The sequence below is a fragment of the Lithobates pipiens genome, unplaced genomic scaffold (genome assembly GCF_037356315.1).
Source record: "Lithobates pipiens isolate NorthernLeopardFrog02 unplaced genomic scaffold, aLitPip1_a1.2 Scaffold_16, whole genome shotgun sequence".
Classification (NCBI taxonomy): domain Eukaryota; kingdom Metazoa; phylum Chordata; class Amphibia; order Anura; family Ranidae; genus Lithobates; species Lithobates pipiens.
The window spans coordinates 421,234,300-421,256,623 of NW_027507748.1; positions in this window are offsets into that span (position 1 = coordinate 421,234,300).

Genomic DNA, 22,324 nt, shown 5'->3' on the forward strand with positions numbered 1-22,324 from the left:
CACAGGATAAAAGCAATGTGGGGAGCAGTCCATCCCCATTGGGACGAAATTGGGATGAAATGTGTCAGCTTTGCCCCTGTCCTTCTTTCCAGTGTATTTCCCATCTCTTTTCATGAGGGAGAGCACATGGTGGAGACACAGCAGCACTGTGCTGTTATCAGCAACATGACGAAAGCGCAGAGCAAGGCAGTTCCAGATCCAGGAGGAGATATAAGGCCTTAAATATGCAATTTGAAGAGATGGTGGAGATGGTGGACATCTTGAAGAGCACAGACTATGATGGGAAGCATGGATCGTACAGAAACCCTAATGTGAGAAAGGCCAAGATCATGGCTAAAGTTGTCAGAAGTCTGCACAGGACTTTTGGGGTATGACGATCCAAGGAGCAATTGAGGAAACGCTGGTCAGACCTACAATTGATTCAGTATAGAAAGATCAGGAAAGTTCTGCAAAAAAGTAAGTATTTGTCGTGTGTTCCTATTATTATTATTATTATTACTTTTGTGCTGGTCCATGTGCATTTGTTCATGCCTATTTTAATTAAAATAAGTTTATTACATTGTTGTCTAGATGTGTTTGAAACTATAATGAAATGACAACTTGATTCAGTGTAAGGAGAGGACACTCAGCAGCTGTTTACACATCTGGACGCAGGAGCACTAGTGTGGGACACCATAACAGTGCAGGTGCTCCAGTGGATATTAGGGGTCTCTCCATGTGTGAAACTTGCACAAAACAGGTAAGTATTCCAGCTTTTGAAAGTAAAAAAAAGTATGTCTTCAGCTTGGAACTCTGCCAAAACAGACAATTGGATGAATCTTCCAAGCAATGTTTCATATTACTATTTCTAGCCTAAAATATCGGTCTGCTTAGTATACCTTTTTTGTATTCACATAGGGGAGAAAAGAATTGGGACATCTGAGAACACCAGTAACCCCACACCTAAAGAACAAAGGGAACTCACCACGCAACATGTGGATGTGGATGCAGAGGTTCAGGAAGTGCTGGGTGAAGTGGTCAAAATGGTGTCGACAAAAGGTCAGTGTCTGGTAATAGATGGATGCCTGCATATTTATAATACATGTTTTTTTGTTTTTTTTAGGTGATGTGGATGTTTTGGAAGAAGAAACTCACTTCAGCAGTGCAAGTGCCCAAGTACACATCAGTGAGATCATGGTGTGCAATCATGATTTGGAAAAGATGAAGCAAAATATCCATGATGTTCAAAAAAGACGGCGCAACATCATTGATATTTTAGGCAAAATCTAAACCCAAAACTAATTTTTAAGTTGTCGTTACTGTTGTACGTGTTTAGTACAATTTTGAAGATGCACACAGTGTGTCAACATGTGCTATCTGCCATCATAGGATATCAATGTACACGTTTTTACGGTGCAACCCCTTCCTCCAAACTAAAGTAGGTGAGGGGAAGGGGTGGCACCCCTAAAACACATCCATTGATTCCCCATGATGAGATCTAGCACATGTTGACACACTGTGGCTTCTTTAAAAAAGCAAAACCACTTTGCACTACAAGTGCAATGCAAGTGCACTTGAAAGTGCACTTGTAGGGCAAAGTGGATTGTCCTTTCTGAAAATACTTTCTCTGCAGCTAAAGGGAGTAGAGGTTGAGTGGTAAAAGCACAGCTCAACCACCCCCAGCTTCACGTGTAAATGAGCCCTAACGGGGTATTTCAACATTTATAGATTCCTTAATCTCTAAACTCACTTGGGAGTTTGAAAAGCGTGAGGCTGATGTAAAATGATTTTGACCACTGCCACCACGTTTTGGATGTCTTTTAGATGTAAATGAATTTGCCTTTAAAATGTGTTCAACAAACAGGTAATATACCCAGGCCTGTAATGTCACGATGCGGTAAAGATCAGTGGTGTTATAATTATTGTGAGGATGCAGGAAGCAGATAAGCTTCAGAGCCTCTCTATATCCCTTCCAGGCAGCTGGTCCTGTGTTTTTTCCTGTCACAGAAACCTCTTTCCCCCCCTACCTTCCCACACCATGTGCTGTTGTGTTAGCACAGGAGGAGAGCAGCAGAGTGACAGTGACACTACTACACAGCCAGCTGACAGGAAGAGATGTATAGAATCTTGTCTGTTGTTTCATTAACTAAAGACAACTGGGGAATAAGATTGGCTTATAAATAAAACAGATAACTGATAAGCGAGTGGGATGCCGCATTTAGACACTCAGTCGGCGGTGCCTGCCATTGCACCAGCCATTATTTATAAAAAAAAAAAATCAATAACGTATATTTGTTGTCATGGAAGAAAAACAGCAGGCATGTTTCCTAAGACTTGCAATAACATGTTCTTCCCTTTTTTTAGAATGGCCGTCATTTATCTATAGGGAAAGATTATAATTATGGCCAAACCACTATTTATATTCATTGAGCCTGTACACCGCTAGTGAACTTACTGGTTCAGCAGGTTATTGTGAGAGATCAATGCTACTTAAGTACAATGTCCTGTCTCATTAGAGTGACAGCTTTCTCACTGTTAAGAAAGAATGACAAGACACAAGTTTCTGGGATCACCTAGGGGTTATTTGTAAAAAGACAAAAAACACTTGTGTTATGTTACCAGTAGAGGGTGGTGATTCTGTGTCTTGGAGGCTGCAGCTGGATGTAATTGTATACAACATACTATGGAATTACCATGCATGCTTTTTACATATTGTAGTAATTAGCAGGACATAAGCAACATGGCAGCAATGTTACTATCCTTCAATCTACTTGGGCTTCACAATGGTGGGGCAGTTTAAAGAATATTGTGATTGTAGGTATGCTTTATTCATCCTTTATATGACAATATCTACATAAGAAGTACTCAAAGGAATAGTCTTACAATATGCTACTGTTGTTGACTACGTAAAGAGCAAGGTTCAGCATTGTTATTGGTTTCATAATGTGTCCTGTTGAATGTTGGTGTCCTCAGGTGAAACCATTTACATGGCCAAATGCAGAGACTATAATTCTTTAGTTTTTATATTTTTTTTCTAGTAATTGGTGCTACAAGAACGCACCGGGGCTTGGTATAATTTACAATAAATGTGTGCATGCATTGTCCTGGTTTGCAGTATGGCATGAACAATGTACTGGAACAGAGAAGATGCATTTACTGTATATCCCAGTAAGAATATGAGGGGTTTAGACAGTGGGGGTGAGCTGACCATGCCAGGGTTCAGCTGAAAATGAACATTACTAAAGTTCGGGTGCAAAATCCAAACCTCACTGAAGTCAATAGGAGCTGAATATTAAAAAACAGCAGTGGCAATTTTCTAGGAAAAGGATTTTCAATGAAAATGAATAGAGGGCTGGCCACTGCCCTTGGGAACATGAAAAAAAGTAACAATTCAGTTTGACAGGGAGCAGGGATTTTGATAATGATAAAAGGACAACATTAAAAATGCAAAATTCCTTAAAAACTCATGCTTGGAAGATTTCCTAACCCTCCCGCCACAAAATTCCATACCATACACTTTGAAAAAAGCATGGTGCCCCACCTCAATATACAGCAGACCCTTTTCTGACCATGTAGCCTTGCAGATCAGAAAAGAGGGAGGTCTGAGCATGCACCCCCTCCCTTCCTCCTGAACCATACCAGGCCACAGGTGTGGATCTGTAGATGGGGCTTATCAGAATCTGGAAGTCTCCTTTAACAATAAGGAGTTCCCAAATAACCTCCTCTAATATAAATGAGTAAAGGTTACATGTCCATATTTGGTCAGTGATTTCACTAGGGAGACCCTTTGTTTCATTTTATCAGCAAGGATCAGAAGGTGTAATGCTGCGTACACACAATCAGAATTTCGGCCCGCAAAAGACCGATGAGAATTTTTCGTCAGAAAATGCAACCATGTGTATGCTCCATCGATCTTTTGATGACGGAATTCTGGCCTGCAAAAGATTGAGAGCATACTCTAAATTTTTCGGTCAGGAGAAGTTCCTATCCGAAAATGCAATCGTCTGTGGCAATTCCGACATGAAAAATTCCTACGCATGCTCGGAAACAATTTGACGCATCCTCGGAAGCATTGAACTTAATTTTCTCGCGTAGTGTTGTACTTCACCGCATTCTTGACGTTCGTAATTTCAGCGAACTTTTGTGTAACCATGTGTATGCATGGCAAACTTGAGAGGAATCCCGTCGGAAAAGCCGTCATATCTGATCGTGAGTATGCAGCATAATTTGTAATGGTTAAATAATGGCAGTGGATCGTGTCAGCAGTCAGTAGGTTTTTCCTTTGGGTGGGTTGGCAGCCATTGCTCACGGCAATTGACATGGATCTGCATGGCTGGACAACATGACTGAGGATGAGCTTACAATATGGGACCTTATTGGGGGTATTTTATTACAGGACATGTCAGTATGTTTATTTACTGCCCCCATACCTCACACATAAGTAAACAGTGTGTGATATCATTGACCAAATATGGATCCCTTACTCATTCATATGGGAGGACAGTATTTTGGGGCCCCTTATTGATAAAGGGCGACTTCCAAATTCTGATAAGCCCCCTACTTGCAGATCTTCTCAATCACTGGGGCACAGTTATGGGGAAAAGGCTCTTGTCCTCATCAACATGAAGATAAGGTGCTTTCCAAGGGTTGTCCCATCCAGAGGGTGGTAGGAGATGGTTGTTAGGACACTGGTTGAGAAAAGCTGATCTATACTGTACATACATTGGGTTTAGATGCAGGGCAAAAATGTATCTTATATGCGTACGGTCACTAAATGTTAGACAGGCATCTGAAACACCACCCATTTTTTTGTGCATACCAAAGCATAACTCCAGTTAACATTATCATAATGTATTTTGCAGTTTTAAGTCATAGTGAAACTAGGCATCACTTCCTGAATTCCAGTAACACTGCTGCTTTGCCTTTCTGTTAGATTCTGATAGAACTCCATCTTTCAACGTTCTTGGTATACAGCTTTCTGTAGTCTCATTCTGTAAGGGTGTGGCCCCTGCAGTTTGAAATCATTCAAGAAATATGCAGAAAAAGCTCCTCTGCTTCTACCTGTTGTAAAAGTCAAGATCCAGATGTGACACTCTGCAGCAATCATTTCCAACAACGCTGGAAAAGGGAGACAGATTTCATGATTGACAGCACCCATCTCTCTGTGTGTGCTTTCCAGAGAGATAAGTGCAGTCATAGGAATGCAGGGGAAGGGGTGTGTCACACATTAGTAAACATATGCTCACTTACCACTGCGAATGATCCAACAACCCCCACCCCGACGTCACTAGTTCATTCATAAAAGTGAAAGACCACACAATGATGCAGGGCTGTGTGATCCTTCAGCCAGGTCTGTGTATGTTTAAAAGCAACTATTGATAGACACACAGAGCCGCAGCACTGAGTGATCTGTTACTGTTATAAATGAACAATCAGGGCTGCTTGTTTGTTCATAATAGGTAAAGATCACTCAGAGCTATGGCTCTTTGTACACATACAGGGATCCAGCAGATATTTTACACAGGGCCACAGTTCTGAGTGATATTTTACACTTATGAATGAACAAACGGCTCTGATTATTCATTAATAGTGGCAGATCACTCAGCTTAGAGAGAGGATGGAGGCTCTGTGCTGGATGTGCTACCCCACAGGAACACCCATTATTTGGGCTTCAATGGGGGTGCATTAAGACACTTGAGTCCACCTATCAATCAGAATTGGACCCAGCAGTATATGCACTTGGTTCCCTGGGGAAATAAATAAAGATTAAAAATGCTTCCACAAATAATTCTACCCTAACCCCATTCTTAGAGATGTGGTAAGAACTCTAAATACTAAAGTTGGAAACAAAGGGTAGAGTTATATTGCGGCCATGACTCCAATAAAGTCTCTAGCATTGTAAATTGAAGAGTACTAGCGTTTCACCCTAGCTACATATGTTAATAGGTCAGGTACAGCAAGGTAGTTATAGATATCAGGGTTCTTAGCATTATTTTCACTTAAAGTGGTTGAAATCCTAAAAAAAAAAAAAAAAAAAAAAGTGATCCCGTTCTTTTAAAGCAGAATACACAGCATAGTGCTTGTGCTATGTCATTTGTCCCTCTCTATGTTCTAAAAAACCTGGTTGATCCTGCCTGTTCCTCTGTCTCCCTATGTAAGCTGACTATGGTAATCATGGCTGCTGATCCAAGATTACCGTGGTCAGTTTACATGCCTCCATCATCCTGCTGCTCTCCTCTCTCCCCCTCCTGCCTGTCAGCTCCTGTGTCTGAGCTGATAAACAGTTCTGCTCCTCCCCTTCTGCCGCTATTAGTAGCTGGCAATAAAATCAAAGAAGGATTATTTCCAGCTCCTTTACTCCTTTTAATTTACTTGTTTTAAAAAAAAAAAATAATGTCTCTAAATACTTTCTTTTAGATCAGTTCTCTTTGGTCATGTGACCTCTGGCAGCTCTCCTCCTCTGTTCAAAGGGCTATGGTGGGAGGGACTGAGCGGACAGCACAGTGGTCACATGACCACCCGGCTGACATCAGAGGGGGATCGCATTTAAGCCCTTGGGACAAAGGAGGAGAGCAGCCAGAGGTCACGTGACCTTCTAAAAGAAGTTATTTAGAGGCATTATCGTAAAAAAATAAATAAATAAGTACACAGTCCTGTATATTTGAAGAATTTGCAACTTTATAACCACTTTAACTATTTCCTCTGGCATTTTTTGGCATCTTTAGTTATGCTATATTGTTAAAGACTGGCCAATTTGATCCTGCATTCAAACTAAAGTTAAATCAAGCAGTTTGTTACTTTCAAATAAAACTGCAAATACTAACATGCTTGTTAGCATAGTAATTGTAGATCCATAACAAATGTAGAGTTAGAAGCTGCTATATTTTACTTTGTATGGGAATAAGTCAGCCTTTTGCAGTGAAATTATTATGGAGCTATAGATACTAACATTGCAGAATTAGTAGATCCACTAATAACAAAAGCATAGCACTGGTGGTGGGGAGGGGGTGTTGTTACCTAGGGCCAATTCCATCTTATTCTGGGTATCATCAAAGGATATCCTCTGGCAGTGTTTTCCAGAGTCCGCAGGAGACAAAACATCTAGACAGGATTAACTGATGTAATCAGCATGAGACCAATGAATAAATACATATTGGTATGACATGTGTATTATGACTATTTTCACAACAAAACAAAATAAATAGTCTTGTCACAATGAGAGCCAACTATAGCTGCCATATTAGACATTGATTTCAACGTATAAACTGAATGTCAAGTTGCATAAATTTTAGTTTTTAATACCCTGCCTAGTAACTAGATTGTTGAAATGGTTCCAAAATGAGGGAAAAACTAAGATTTTGTTGCTTATGCACTTTAGAAGCAGCCATTTTGGCTTTTGAGCATTCAAAACATTTCAGTGATATCATTTATTCAAGTAGCTGGCTCTACAGAGCCAATATGGATAAAAATTTAGGAGAGTACCTAATTTTTTTGCCTTTTTTGTGGTCAGTAAAAACACCTAAAAGGTTCTACTGTCTTCTAAACAAGATTTCCTTAATGACTTCTGAGTTCTGCATGAGTTCATCTATTCCTTCTCAGCAGTACTCAGAAACCCATAGTGGCTTCTCCACAAGTAGAACCGCAAGTAAAGAACAACCATTAGTAATACATATGTACAGTAAATTGTAAATTCCCTATTACTGTTTTTGGTCTTGGGTAAATTTTTTGTCCAGGTAGTTCACGTGAAAAACCCTTGTAGGTCAAAGTGTATTTCCTTCTTGAATTGGTAACAAGTTACTCCAGGTGCTGACCCTAGTAGGCCTTGCCACAATGCAGCTTTGTTGACCCATTGCACTTTGGATAGTGGTGAATCAAAGTGACAATGTAGCACAAAGAACTTTGGCACCAGAAGATGAAGAGGAGATACAAATTTTTCAATTTTTTTATTTTATTGAGAATGCAAAAGCAGTAGTTAGACGAAAACATCACAGCAGTGGTAGCTAAGTTGCAAAGTATGGTAGAAGGATTACAACGCAAGAGCTGTGCACATATCTCACCGTGCAAAGAACCCACTGTGCCCTAAAACTTCACTGATTATTCACATGTGTTTTGTTTGGGCACACTTTATTATTTTTATTTTATCACACTTATTCACTCCTGATAAAGCCCTTTATTTTAATGTGAAACATGTTCAGTTTTGGGATCTGGGGTTGTATATTTTTGTACTTTATTTTTTATTCACCGGGCTGTGCTGGGATTTAAATTAAGAATGTTTTTTTGAGGGAGAGAGAGTAGAGCCATAGCTTGAATGTAAAAAATGAGTAAAGGCGGATAGAAGTGGTTATCTTTTTGGAAAGTATTTTACAGTCTCTTTTACACCTCATTATTCCCAGTATTAACCTTTAGGTCTGGTATTTATATAGTTTATATTTTCTTTTTTTTTTGGTATACATTTTTAATTTTGGTTCAATAAATGTGAAGTTTTTTAGGATCCAGTGGGTTCTGTGTGTGGTGAGATATGTGCAACACCTCTTTCTTCTAATCAGAGTTGATTCCAACATAGAGATCTATCCCTAATAGTACTTTTATAATTCAGGCACATTGTTTGAGTTTGTTGAAGTATGGTAGAGTCATCACACTGCCAGATACCACAGAAAAAAATATCAGATCCTATTAATGATACCTGAAAAACACAGCAGGTGTCATTTTATTTTCATTTAATCTAGTTTTATCTTTGTGTGTAAAAACTACTTCCTATTTTAGGCAGGAAGTTAAAGTAACAAATTGAGTCAATTGTAAAAGCTGTGAATAATCTACTCAACGGGATTACATTGTAATCATACTAAACAGCTGTCAGATGGGGACATACAAGTGGTGCCCTAGAATGTGTTCTACATATTTATGTGTCGGGTCAGTGTGCAATATTAAAATTTGATCTATTTTGTTCTTGCAAACCCATATAGAGTGGGAGTGAGGTATGTCAGTTAGCTGTACGGCTTAACAGTTAAATTCACAAACTAGGCTCCTCAGATCTCTGCATGTGGACGGGGCTAACTAAGACAGAGCTTTAAAGGGAACAGAGAACACAACTTCTCCTTTTAAGTTTTTTTAATGCATAGTAATCAGCAGTTACAATAATGCAGTAGCCTTCCTTCAGAGTTTGGTCCTGCAGAACAAGGCACTTATGTATATTAGTTCTAAGGCAGAAGAGTATTGCAGGACTTGCATACAGGAGGTTGGTTGAGACATACTTGCTTAAATATGTACCCCATAAGGCTTCTCCCATGGTCCTAACAGAGAAGTGCACAGACATGTGGGACACTGGTAACACTGGTAACACTGGCAAGCGTAGTTTCCTGGATGCCAAAGAAGGTTATCCATGAAGGTCCCTAAATTTTCCCGGGCTCATTAGGAACCTGTCCATAATGCTAAACCTAACTTTCTCTCACGAGTGAGTTTCTGTACCTACCTAAACATTCCCATACTGCGGGCGCACAAAGACATAGCAGGAGCTTTATATAACCCCTCTGTTTCAGATAAATTCTCATGAGAAATCTGTGTCCACATGCTATTCCAAGGTAGCGCCCAGAGTCTATGGCAGAGGACACATTTTGTCATGCCTGGCTCCTCCCCTGGACAGAACAAAAGGGAAGAACTTCCGTAAAGGAATTTCAAATAAGGAACTAAAGATGGTGAGGGTGTCTAGTGGGGAAAAGTTAAAACTAAATACCTAACACTTTGTAACTTGTGACTTCCTTCCAAAAGGGTGCATACCTGCTTAGTTAGGAAGTACAGGTGCTGGAATGAACATAAAATGCTTTACTTAGGTGCTTAAAAGTTTTGTCTGCCTGTAGTCAGGCTGGCTGGGGGCATACATGGGTAGATAGGTGATTTGTCACATCAGCCATGTTTTTCCATTAACTTGTTGGGCACCAAGTGCTGGGTCACATGTGAGGACTACCCCGCATAGGTTCTTCTGGGTTACATTAGGCACTTGGTTACAAAATCACTTTAATATACCCACACACGGTGTACCTTTACTTGTGTCATTTCCTCAATACTTGCAACAATGCTGAGGCTGCCGTGGGGTGGAATACTCAACCTTAAGGTGGGGCTCCTCCCTGTGGGACTCACGCTCAAGGCTGAACCATGCTCCTAAGTGTCTCCTGTGAAACCATTGTCAGCTCACAGGCTCAACAGACTGGACCACTGACACGATTTATATCACACAGGCAAGTGGGTTGGACCCAGACAGGAAAAACACGCCAAAAAGATCAGGAGAGCAGGCAAAGCATTAACCCCAACACCCCCCCCCCCCCCAGCCGTAAAAGCACCCACTAACCATTACAACCCGCTTACATGGCCATGGCGGCTGTAGTTTTTTTGGGAACACTAGATCCTACTGAAGAGCTGTTTTTTTGACAGGTACTGAGGCAATCCTGAGCTGAAGCTACTAACAGCTTCTTAAACAGACAGTAAAAGAGAGGAAGAAAGCTTGAATAATTGTTATGTAGAGGACCAAAAAAGCCTGACGTGACCAGAAGAACAAGGTAGTACAGGAATAAGGGTATAAAAGTAAAACTAAAGGAGATACTTTTTTTTATTTTGGATAGAGTAAGGGAGGGTTATAACCCCTGTCAGCTTTTTGCCATCTTTGTCCTTCCTTTTACTTCTTGTCCCATAGCTGAAACAGTGAGAGGATATCCCTCCAAAGTGATGGAAACTCTAGTTGTCACCAGGGTAACTAGAACTAGTGTTCTCATTGTAAGATTTCTTTTCCATTCCTGTTATGACAACATCCCAAAATTTGGCTCTTTTTTTTACTTGGTGTTAACATTAAATGGAACAGTTGTACTGTGTACACACGATCGGACATTCCGACAACGAAATCCTGGGATTTTTTTGTGACAGATCTTGGCTGAAGCTTGTTTTACATACACACGGTCACACAAATGTCGGAAATTTCTGATCGTCAAGAATGTGCTGACGTCAACACGTACAATGGCATTATAAAGAGGACGTTCAATAGCCAGTGTGCCACCCTTTTGGCTCCTTCTGCTAATCTTGTGTTAGTAGAGGTTTGGTGACAGGCGATTCATGCTTTTCAGCCTGGTGATTTTCAGATCATTACTGCTATTCAGTTTGTTCTTGTGGGTTCATATCTGGTTTTCAGTGCGTGTAGTCAGTTCACATCTGGGTTTCAGTGCCTGTTATTTATAGTACGTATTTGATTTCCAGTGTGTTCTTAACCGCTTGTTTCTCATTTTCAGTGCGTTCTGTTAGTTTGTTCTGACCAGCTGACCATTTTGAAAACATGTTGCGGGTACGTACTCATCGTACAGTTAATGCCATGCAGGGGCTTGGTGTTGAGGTTCTTACTTTGACTCAAGTCCAGTCCATGAACAGGGCAAGGAGGAGTTCATGGACCGAGAATTGTTTGCTCCAGAGTGACCAATTCTCTTATATGCCTTTGTTGTGGGAGATCCATGAGAATAATTCTGATGATTTCAGGAATTATCTCCAGATGACGTACCCCCCCACTTTTCACCGTCTGTTGGCTTTGCTGTCCCCTTATATTAAGAAGCAGGACACCTGCATGCGGCAAGTCATCAATCTCGAGCAGAGGCTCATTGCCACCTTGCGGTACTTGGCGATGGGGAGAAATCTGCAGGACATCAAGTTTTCGACAGGCACCTCCCCCCAGACTCTGGGAATTGTTATTCCAGAGACCTGTTCTGCCATCATTCATGTCCTGCAGAAGGACTATATTAGGGTAAGTTTTATCCTTTAAAATCACATTATATGTATTTAAATAAATGTATTTTTAAAATAAATTTGTATTTTAAAATGAAAAATATTTCCTTTGATTTACTGCTTGTGTTTCTTTTAGTTTTCTCCTGGGTTCTCCGATGGCTTTTTTTTTGGCCATAGTTCCAAGTAATTTCTTTGATACATGAGGTGACAATCTCTTCTTCAGCTATTATTTTTTTTGTGGGTCTGCTACACGCACCTTCTTTTTGTTGTTAATGTATGTAATGCATTAATGATAATAATATTCATCATTTTCAGCACCCTGAATTATTAAATTATTTTTTGTAGTAACGATAATGGCCTGATTTATGCAAATTATAAAGCACTGTGGGTGTTATTTACTAAAGGAAAATCCATTCTGCACTACAAAAGTGCACTGAAACTGCACTGAAAGTGCACTTGTAGTGCAAAGTGGATTTGCCTCCTCCACCTCCTGCCACAACTCCAACACCAGACCCACAGCCTGGAAGCAAGCGTGGAAGCAAGCCTATAAGGAAGACAAGAGAGTGATGGCCTGGGTTTGGTCTGGTCTGGCAAAAGACGCAGGCTGTTGTAAGACCACAGCCTGGGGACATATATGTCATCTGCTGCTGAATGAATGAATGAATGAAATACTTATATAGTGCACAATGCGAACTGAATCGCCTCCTGATCTCTCGGAGTCCTAGACCAGAATGTGCTCCCTATTAAATGGACTCCTCAGGCTCCCAATTTTGGCTGTCAAATAGTTGATGTGTGCCCTGGGGTACAAAGGCTTTGCTAATTTCACCAGTTTATCCAGTGTTGCCTCCCTCTTTATTTTGTTATGACCCCTAATAAATGTACATTTTTTTTCTTAAATCATTGGCTATGTGTTATAATTAAAAAAGGACAGTTTGGTTGTGAGTAGTACATTTTTACAATACAATGTCAAATTAACAAGGGACACAAACACCAACCAATCTCCTTGAGGTTAAGGTCCCAGCATCCTCTGGGACTGTGACACCATAATGGGCGGGGACATCATCTGCTGATGTCCCTATATAAGTCGCCGCACGACGCGTCCGTGCAATTGTGAGCAGAGGGAGCGATGAGGCAACATCTGAAGAGAAGAAGAGAAGAACAGAAGGCAGCGACGACAGCAGCGACAGAAGACCGGGCCACCGCCTGTAAAAGAGCTAGAAGAAGACGCGGTGGCCCGGCAAGAAGAACCGAAGAGGGGGACAAGACCCCCGAAGTCGGAAGAAGAGGGTGGCGGCGAGGAAGAAAGCCGGGCTCCTCCGCTAGCAAAAGAGCTAGAAGAAGATAGCGGAGGAGTCTGGCGAGAAGACCCCCGAAGATGGAAGACCACCGGAGCTGTGCAATAAACTATTTTAACCCTTGTGTGTTGTTTTTTTTTAACTTTTGTTCACAGGTGAATGGGTAGGGGTACAGTACCCCATATTCATTCACATAGGGTGGGGGCCGGTATCCGGGGGCCCCCTTATTAAAGGGGGCTCCCGGATTCCGATAAGCCCCCCACCTGCAGACCCCGACAACCAACGGCCAGGGTTGTCGGGAAGAGGCCCTTGTCCTCATCAATATGGGGACAAGGTGCTTTGGGGTGGGGGGGCCGCGCGGCCCCCCTTCCCCAAGGCACCCCCATGTTGAGGGCACGTGGCCTGGTACGGCTCAGGAAGGGGGCCGCTCGCTCGTCCCCCCCTTTTCCTGGCCGGCCGGGTAGCGTGCTTGGACAAGGGTCTGATGTGGACCTGGGGGGGACCCCCACGCTGATTTTTTTCGGCGTTGATGTTCCCCTTTAAGTCCATACCAGGTGGCGGGGCCAGCGACGTCTCCTTCGCGGGCCCCACCAACCTGGAGAAGCGCTCGAAATGAGCGGACTTTTCTCTGGGCGGGAAAATTGGTCTGGTTAGGAAGGGGGTTTAAGTGCCTAGTGGGTAAGTGGTTAACTTGTATGGAGAAAAAAAGTTAAGCAGATTAACACATGCTATGTTTACTAAAGGGCAAAGCAAACAACTTCAGTTGCTCCTTACCATAACATAAAGTTTCAAGCATTGCATTTCAAATCCTTCCAAACTGCTTTACAAACACAAGGCCGAACAGAAGTCAATACTCTTGTAAAGGGCCATATTGATGGGTGTTTGTCTTCTGACATACAGTATATTTGTGATCCATTTCAGAAGAAATTTCAGTCCATACTTGCATATGGATTAGGATCTTACCTAAATTTAATACTATTATTATTATGATTTTTATGAATATTATTACCAAAGAAATTAATATAATAAAGTTAGCATTCATCCCTGCTTCCCTGGAACAGTAACCCCAGAGATGTCTACGAGTTTCTCAACTGTCCAGAATTTCCTTCCTAATTGGCTAAGACACAGCAGTGGCGCCATTGGCTCTCACTGCTGTCAATCAAAGTCAGCTAGCCAATCAGGGAAGAGAGGGGGTGGGGCCTGGTCAGGGCCCTGTGTCTGAATGGAGCTGTGACTTAGGTAAGCTTCTTGCTGTGGGGGCACTGAACAGGAGGGAGGGGCCAGGATCACTGAATAGGGACCCGAAAAGAGGAGGATTTGGGCTGCTCTGTGCAAATCCATTACACAGAGCAGGTAAGTATAACATGTTTGTTATTTTTACAGAAAATAACCCAAGCCTTTAGGATCGCTTTAAGCCAAGTACACACGATGAGATTATTGGACGGATGTTCGTCCGTGTTTTTGGAGTTTTCTTGCATACTAGTCTCCATATCGAATGCCAATACTGTAGGTTACTAAAGAAAGAAAATTCTCATATGACAGAAAAAAAAATCAGAAGTGCTGTAATGTACTTGTAATGTATTTTCAGACGAAAACTTACTGATTAAACGAAAATAGTACGATCTGGCATTGTGCGAGAAATTTCAGATGAAAGCTGTGTATTGTTTAGATTATTGTAGGAGTTCATTGAAAGCAGAATTTTTCGTCCAGTTTTCTCATTGTGTCTATGCGGCTTTATTCCTGACCCCTGCACCTTATATGTTCATTTTTCTAGACTCCTGGACCCTATACATTACTTACTCCTGACCACTGTTCTTTGTCTGTTGCATAATTCTGACCACCGCTTACTGTGCTGTACTTGATCTAGACCTCTGCACTGTGTTTTATGCACTCTTGACCCCTACAATCTGTGTGTTACAAACTCCTAACCCCTGCACTCTATATATTAGATACTCCTGACCACGCTCCTTACCCCTACAGTCTGTGCATTATACGCTCCTGATCCTTGTAAGTTACACATTCCTGACCCCGGCATTCTGTAGATTATACACTCCTGACCTCTGTACTCTGTGTATTACACACTCTTAACCCCTAGCAGAGTAGGCTCAGGTTTAATTTAACTATGCCCCTTTAAGCACTTCCTACTGGTGCTGCAATTTGGTCATACCCACAATTTGTTGCAAAATGCTATGTGCTACATCATTTCCCCATGGTACCCAAAATTTTTGTATTTATACTTTGCCTTTCTGCCTCTTGTTCCAAAAGTCTGTGAACAATTATTTTAGGGCATGTTGATAATGGGATGTGTTTTTGTGAGTGTGGCTACAAATACAGCAGTTTTATGGGTGTGGTTTGGCTTTTTATAGAAAAACAAACATTCATACTCACCTCCATGCTGCAGCATCAGTGTGTTGCTGCAGCTGTCACATGTTGGTTCCAAGCCCGAGAACTGAGTGATCACATGACCGCTGATCACTCAGTTCTCAGTCCACTTGGAGCAGAGAGCAGTGACTGTCAGTCACCACGCTTTACTCTACTCTTCCAGTGCTCACTGGAGTACCTGGCTGGGGAGTGGACTGGAGCTGCTTGTTTCAGCTCTCAGCCAACTGTCAATCGGGCAACCGGGTGACTCCTAACAATATTGTCAGGATCCTTCCAGAGCCTGGTGCGGCTCTATCAAGTCAGCTGATAGTGAGCATTTCTGTGACCCCCAAGAGAAGTATGGCCAAAAAAGCTGTCTCTTTTAAAGCATGCTGTATTAGATTTCCTTCAGCTTTAAGTGCAATTACCATTTGTACTAACTATTTCTATAAGTAAACTTTTGGAAACATATACTCTTCTTTATCTTTTATTTCAGGATCGGTCATCTTCAAGTCTATGTATTCAGATCAAGCTTAGCATTAAAAAGGTTTCAGCTGCTGCGCGGTCTCACTGTAATGTATTTATGTTTTCAGTGTGTTGCACAACTCTGAGCAGAATGCCAAATAGTGTTAAAGGCCACAGAGATCTTCACAATGGAAGGCAGACGGGGATGCACAATGTTTACCTTTTATCGTTTTACTTTCTTTTTCCCTTTGGTTAGAAATCAACTCATAAAGAAATTTACTGTTCAAAGTATCTTCAGCTAAGTTTCTATCAGTTCTATATTTGCAAAACAAGGTACGATGCCTATGAATCTTGCCTTTAGTTTAACAAACATCTGGTTTTAGATGTAAACGCTGCAGCATTCAGGATTTCATGGAATTTCCTTTTCTCGGAGAATTTACATGGAAGTACCTCCTCTATGGGAGATGAAAGCATCAGTTATCAGATAGGCTGTTAGATTACAGGCTGTTTCATGATAACCTTGTTCCTTTTCCTTACTTTCTCGTTTCATTAAAAAAAGTATTAATTAACCGTATTTTCTGAAATTGAAAGCTTTCGCAGATATTCTCACTAGTTGTGCTTAGGAGATAGTGCTGTAACTTTTCACTGATTCTCAGGACAGCTCACATACAAACCCGCCTCCCATAGCTTCCAATATCATCTCTACACTGACGACACCCAAATGTATCTCTCTACCACTCAGCTCACTCCTTCAGTCTTCTCACGCATAACTACTAATTGTATATAAAATAACTACCGTAATTTACTAACAGAAATATCAGCCTGGATGTCACACCACTTCCTCAAACTCAATCTATTTAAAAAAGAGCTAATAATATTTCCTCTTCCACACGCCCCTTCCCCTGATCTCTCTGTCAAGATCAATAGCACAATTATCAGCCCATCCCTGCACGTCAAGGTTCTAGGTGTAATCCTGGACTCTGAACTATCCTTTTGGCCCCACGTCCAATCACTGTTCAAATCTTGCGCCTCAACCTCTGCAACATCTCCAAAATATGCCCCTTCCTAACCAATGTCACCATAAAGCTCCTTATTCACTCCCTGGTCATCTCTCGTCTTGACTACTGCAACTTTCTTCTCCTTGGATTACCTTTACATATGCTATCCCCCCTTCAGTCCATTATGAATACTTCTGCCAGGCTCATCCATCTTACCAACCGCCCAGTGTCTGCTATTCCTTTCTGTCAATCCATCCATTGGCTTCTGATCACCCAACAAATGAAATTCAAAACACTAACAACAACTTACAAAGCCATCCAGAACTCTTCTCCCAGCTACATCGCTAACCTGCTTTCTAAATACCAACCTAATCGTTCTCTTTGCTCCTCCCAAGACATCCTACTCTCTAGCTCCCTTTGTCACATCCTTCCATGCTCACCTGCTGGACTTTTCCTGAGCCTCACCCATCCTATAGAACTCCCTACCCCAATCTGTCTGATTATCTCCTACTCTGTTTTTTAGACAATTGCTTTTAGACAATTCCTGAAAACCCTCCTCTTCAGAGAAGCCTATCCTGTCCACACCTAACAATTGTACTTTTATTTTCTCCATCAGATCATCCCCCACAGTTGTTACCTTTTGTATCAATTGACCCACCCTCCAAGATTGTAAACTCCAATGAGCAGGGCACCCTATTTCTAATTGTATTGTAATGGTACTGTCTGCCCTCATGTAAAGTGCTGTGCAAACTGTTGGCACTATATAATAAGGTTGTTCTATTTTCCCCAGGACTTTACCACTGAGCAGCAATATACCACCCCAAGCTAACCCCCTCTAACCACCCCCACAACTTACCTATGAAAGATTAGATAGGTCAAATGGCCTACCAGCTCCTTTTCCGAATATGCTTTACATGGCAATATTGAAAGCATGGTATTTGGTGTCAGAATCGTACTGTGAAGGGCCACCGAAGGATCCTTGAGTCCTTCAGCTGGTCACTTTGACCATGCATATTGTGCTGTTTTTTGAATAGATCACTATGCATGGTGTCTGCTTATCTCTTAGCAGCAGGGATAGAAGAGCTGCTTGCTTTAAAGCACCATATGGTTGATTGAAAGCTTAGTCTCAGCTGTTCAATGGATGATGAGTTACTGCTAAACAGTCATTAAAGTGGAGTTCCACCCAAAAATTGAACTTCCGCTTTAAGGGAAGGTGACCCCCTGACATGCCACATTTGGCATTTAATTTTTTTTGGGGGGGGGGAGCGGAAACCCTCTTTTTAGAGGGTTCCAGCTCCCACTTCCTCCTGGCCCACCCGTGGCACCGGAAGGAAGATCACCTCTCCCCCTCCCTCTCGGCAATCATCTGGGACACGTCACAGGTCCCAGATGATTGCCCACCCAGTCACAGCGTGCAGCATGACTAGCGCATGTGTATTGCAGCTTGCGCATGCACAGTGCAAGCCTGGCTGTCAATTCACAGCCGTGCGTCCACAGTGACAATTCCGACGCCGCAGAGAGGAGGGGGAGATTGGAAGGATGCTGCGGTAACCTCTCGCTGCAGAAGGGAGCCCACTTGATTTCTCCATGAAAGCCTCCAGTGATCAGCAGAGGAAGGAGAGGGTGAGTGGATGCTCCAAACTCCTTTTTGGGAGCGGTGCAGGTGCTGTGATGTGGGCGGTGCTGTGATGTGGGCGGTGCTGCACTGCCTCGAGTGTCCCCATTCGCAATCTCAGGCTCAGATCCCCACTGGTATGGTCTCCCACTGGCAGAAAAATATCCATACAGCTCTCACTCTCTCTCAGTGCCAAGAGGAAAACTTTCTGTGGCAGTTTAGTTAAAATCATCTCTTCACTTCTTTTCCTAGTGCATATCGGGATTTATGGTGTAAAGAGTCTATTTGTCCCATTATATGGCTGCCGTTTGAAACGACAACTCCCAGGATTCTCAATGCTCTGCATAGAAGTCTAGCTCTCCCCCTGTTGCCCGGAAGAATGATGCAGCATTACATCAGTAGCTCAGTAGAGGGAGAGAAGAATCAAAGGCAGGTCTATCTCCTTCTCCATATTGCTGTAGCCCAGTACCTGGCTACATAAACGTTTCTCATTGAAGGAGAGGGCAGGAGGCGGTATGGCTTCATATTTGGTGCAGTGCAGTTGAGCCCAGAGACCTGCAGCTGGCAATCTCCACAGTGCTGGAACTTCAGCAGCAGGATGAGGACAGGGCAGCCCTGCAGTGCAAATTTTTACAGATTACAGCAGCATTCATATCATGGGATTATTTTTTACCAAAACAGCAAAAGCAAAAACAAAAAGAAGAAGGGAGTGGAATAGGGAAGGAGGATGAAAGAAATAGTAAAAAAAACAAAAAAAAATAGAGGCTAAATGCGAATGCTCTGTGTTCTATTCCAGGGCTGGAATTATAAATAAAAAGAATATTGGACTTCTATTGTACCATATCTATCCAAAGATTATATATTATATCATCTGACAACTTTATGTCATTGGAATACTATAATATCATGGATCTGATATGATATTATAATATCACGAAGTCGTTTTAAAATCAAACCAACATGCCCATATCTTTAAGTGTTTGTCAACCATGCCCTTGGTATTGTACCTAAATTCTTCTTTATGACATATATCATCTATTTTTCGTAACCATTGAGCTAAGTTTGGTGTAGACTTTTGCTTCCAGTACATTGGTATTAAGGATTTCACATCATGGGACTTACTTAAAAAAAAAAAAAGAAACAACGAATTAGAGGCATGCCTCAAAACTATTTTCATTTAACATTCCAACCTTCTGGCTTTAAGAAACACTTAAAAAAAAATAAAGAAAACTAGTCAGGTGCAACTGTCTTTGCAGATCAAGCAGAGGAAAAAATATGGAATTACCATGTACTTTGCAGTTCTAAAACAAACATCTGAATCAGATAACATCCTGAAAAATTATGTCATTATGACTAAACATCTTTTCAATTGATGAAATAAGAAATGTGTCCAAAATCTCAATATAAACTTGGGCAGTTATTTAATGATGGTCATCTGCCATGTACCTTTACCTGACATATAACCACATATCATCAATGATTGTGGATAAAGGAGAAAAAAGAGAGAGAGGGGCGCCTCTGGGTGTAGATGTTTCAAAAAGTATTTATTTTCAATATAAAAGCATAAGATTTTGCACTCACATTTAGTAGGCAAAAAATAGGCATTAAACACAGAGGGTCGTCTGGTATATCTGATTATGGGACGTCAGCCAGTAATCCGGTCCACATCTGTCATCTTTAGTGTTCCTGTTCCTTTCACATGCGGTCCACTACAGGTGTTTTTGCCGGCTTATGGTGGACACAAGATGTGCGGTCTTTGGAACGAGGCTTGGGAGGCAGAGATGACCAGGGCGCGGAGCTGTGACGTCCGAGGGTATGCGACGCGTTTCTTGAGCGTGCGGGTCGGGGTTGTCGTACGACCGCGCTCTTTCATCAGGCAGAATCAGAATAGAACGAAGGGAACACGGGATTTAAATAGGGGCAGGCGGTAGGCGTGGTTGGGAACGGAATAGGAACAGGTGAAGGGACGAGGTTACGGCCGAATTTGTGGGGAGGAGAAAGACGAACGAGTAGTGAGGAAAGGGAGGGGAGGAAGGAAGAAAAAGGAAAAGGGAGGAGAGAGGGCGGGGGCAGCAGCGGCTTGGCAAAACGAGGAAGAAGCATGTCTATGGGGGAATCTTATGTATACAACAATAAAAGGTTCTATGGGAGTGAAAATAAAAATAAAAATAATAATAAAAAAAAAAAGTAAAAATAAGAGTGAATATAAGAATATAAGAACATCCCCTGCACTCACTGCTACATGTAATCTCACAGACTCCTTCTTTTTCTCCCTAGTGGGAACCTAATATCTTTGACTTGCGCCAAATACCTGTCTTACATCAATGATTGTGGAAATGTGCTTGTTTTCTTCAGGTAGTTCTTCATACATTTCATTGGAACGGCGCTAAAACAAAAGTTCCACCATCATCACCCTGCCCAATGCAGATTGGCGATTGATCGCTGAATATCACTTTCATACAGTCATCCACAGTCCATAATTGCTTTTCTTTAGCCCACTGTAACCTTGTTTTTTTCTGTTTAGGTGTTAATTATGGCTTTCATTTGGCTTTTCTGTATATAAATCCCATTTCCTTTAGGCAATGCCATCGGTCACAGACATTGACTTTAGTTTCTGACCATTTGTTCCTCATTTGTTTTGTTGTGCATTTTTTGTGTTTAAGGCATATTCCTTTAAGTTTTCTTGACGCTTTGATGTCTTCCTTGGTTGACCAGTACGCTTGCTTTTAACAACCTTCCCATTTGATTTGATTTGTACTAACGAAAACCATCATTAACACCTAAACAGAAAAAAACAAGGTTACAGCGGGCTAAAGAAAAGCAATCATGGACTGTGGATGACTGGATGAAAGTGATATTCAGCGATGATTCGCCAATCTGCATTGGGCAGGGTGATGAGGCTGCAGGGGCGGGCTGGACCGAGGGGCAGGGTGGAAATTTCCCCCCAGGCTGCCTACCTTGACATTAAAAATGGCCGTGGCGGTGCTCTGTCATAAATTCCAACTTATCAAATTCTGAACCTTATGACAGAACAGCGGCCGCCGATTGGCTGTATGGCACCTTCTGCACTGCACTCTGGGAGTTGTAGTCCGGCCGCGCTCAAGTTCCTGGTGGTGGGAGGAACTCAGCAATGCAGCAAACTACAACTCCCACCTCCCAGGAGTCTCAGAGGCAGTCGTCAGGGCATATGACATGCCAGGGGAGAAGGTGCGTCACGTCACACGTGACCTGATCGGTTGTGGACTGGGACCGAGCTCTGGCTTGAGGAGTGGCAGAGAAGAGGTGACAGATTCTTCACCCCACCTCAAAGAGACTGTGCAAGGCAAGGACCTGGCTGTGAGATAGACCCAGACACACCCCCAGCTGACCCCCCCCCCCCCACATTCCATGGGCACTGATCAACCTGCACTGATGATGGGCACTGCACTGGTGAGGCTGAATTGATGGGCACTTATCAGACTGCACCGAGGATGGGCATTTAAACTGCACTGATGATGGGCACTTATCAAACTGCACTGATGATGGGCATTTAAATTGCACTGATGATGGGCACTTATCAAACTGCACTGATGATGGGCATTTAAACTGCACTGTTGATGGGCATTTAAACTGCACTGATGATGGGCACTTATCAAACTGCACTGATGATGGGCATTTAAATTGCACTGATGATGGGCACTTATCAAACTGCACTGATGATGGGCATTTAAACTGCACTGTTGATGGGCATTTAAACTGCACTGATGATGGGCACTGCACTGGTGATCCTGCTTTGATGGGCACTGATTCTGCTGCACTGATGCCTGGGCGCTGTCTGCACTGGTGAGACTGCATTGATCAAGTTGCACTGATGATGG